The following is a 1,840-nucleotide window of genomic DNA, read 5'->3' on the forward strand; positions in this document are numbered from 1 at the left end:
GCGGCCGCGGCGGCGGCAGCAGGACAAGGCAAGGGACGCCGCGCCCAGCGCACCCGGTCCCTCCATATGGAAGAAGCTTTTTGGATGACTGAACTCGCAAACAATTCCTTCTTTTGCTTCTCCTGCCTAGGAGCCTCCCATTACCGCGCGAGGAGGCGGAGGGGGGAGTGGAGGAGGCAGGGAGGAGGGGGAGGAGCAAAATGGAGCAAAGAAAAAGTCTTGGAAAGGAAGCTGGAAAAAAAAAGTCCCCCAAACTCTAGGGCAGTTTTCCCGTTAACACCCACTTTTTGCTGTGCCTCAGACCCACGCTCTCCTCCAACTTCTTTTTCTTTCTCATACCAAAAGCACCACCTTCTCCTTTTTCCCCGAACCCAGGGGCTCCCCTGAAGCCCCCACTTCCTCTTTAGCTTCACCTCGCACCCTTGCTCTTCCATGTACAATCCTTCCCTCCTTTCTTCCAGTCTCTACCAAGACTTTCCTGACACCCACCTCTCAACGGTCTTCTGCAAGACAAACTGTTGGATAAATCATTAAAAGCAAACTCATCAGAAAATGAGACAGCGGCGGTGGAGAAAATGATAAGGAAACCAGTCTCAGGGAAGCCTTAACGCAGCCTCCCGCGACCCCCTCGGTCGGTTGGGAAGGGTTTGCCGCGTCCTCCATTGACAGCGCCCTGACCTCCATTCATCATCCCAGGATGGAGCAGCGAGGAATGGGGAGGGAGGGCTGGGGCTGGGGCTGGGGCTGGAGGCATGGGCGTGGGGTGCTAGTGGCCACGGAAGAGTTAGTTACCTATGCGTGTGTATGTGTACGCGCACGCGCGCGTGTGTGTTGGTCAGAAAAAAATTCAGAGCAGTGTTTCTCAAACTTGAGCTGTAGCGGGACTCCCTGGAAGGCTTGCTAAATCCCTTTGCTGGGCCCCACCTCCAGAGTTTCTGATTCAGTAGGTGGACCTTGGAATTTGCATTTCAAATAGGTTCCCAGGTGATGCTGATGCTGCTGGTCAGGGGCCACGTTTTAAAAACTACTTTTCCAGGGCAGTGAAAAGGCAAATGCTGAGTTGGTGGCGAATTGGATTCCCTTCTTATTCTTTAGGAATGAAACACAGGTTGTGAACGGTCATCCATTCCATATCTTCATTGCAGCTGAGAAAACCAAGACCCAGCAGGGCTAAGCCATTTGTTTCAAGTGAACCGGGAGTTTGTGCCAAGGTGGTGAGGAAACTGTCCTGGAAATAAGACAGGCAGGCTAGTAGTAGGGTGAATGGGGGTGCTGCCTTCCCTGTGTGGCAGGACAGCTGCACTGGGAGTCAGGAAACCACTGCGACTTTAATAAAGTCACTTAACCTTTCTGGGCCTCTGGGGGTTTTGTGTATGGTGTGTGTGTGTGTGTGTGTGTGTGTGTTGTTTGTTTGTCTTTTGACAGAGTCTCACTCTGTCGCTCAGGCTGGAGTGTAATGGTGCAATCTCGGTTCACTGCAACGCCTGCCTCCTGAATTCAAGAGATTCTCAAGCGTCAGCCTCCCAAGTAGCTGGGATTACAAGCACCTGCCACCATGCGCGGCTAATTTTTGTATTTTTAGTAGAGACGAGGTTTTGAACACCTAGCCTCAAGTGATCTACCCACCTCAGCCTGCCAAAGTGCTAAAATTACAGGCGTGAGCCACCTCACCCTGCCCTGTTTTGTTTTTTATTGATTTGTTTCTTGTCAGTAAACATACATACTTTACACTGAATATATGACTCTAATTGAATCTGAACCAAAAGACCTTTACAAAGGAAACATACAAGCAAAAAAGGAAACATTTTATCCCATATTTTGCACTATTTTTTTCTCCTGT

General features: G+C 50.3%; 1 protein-coding gene across 1 annotated transcript in view; it reads right to left on the reverse strand.

The window, feature by feature from the left end:
• Positions 1-554, reverse strand: part of BOC (BOC cell adhesion associated, oncogene regulated) — a 75,992-nt gene extending 75,438 nt beyond the window's left edge. Inside the window, exon 1 of the mRNA XM_011977210.1 lies at positions 490-554. The gene's annotated coding sequence lies outside the window, so the exon portion shown is untranslated. The remainder of the gene's footprint in view (positions 1-489) is intronic.
• Positions 555-1,840: the final 1,286 nt, after the last annotated feature.

Source organism: Mandrillus leucophaeus, unplaced genomic scaffold, assembly GCF_000951045.1.
Source record: "Mandrillus leucophaeus isolate KB7577 unplaced genomic scaffold, Mleu.le_1.0 Scaffold1745, whole genome shotgun sequence".
Classification (NCBI taxonomy): Eukaryota; Metazoa; Chordata; class Mammalia; order Primates; family Cercopithecidae; genus Mandrillus; species Mandrillus leucophaeus.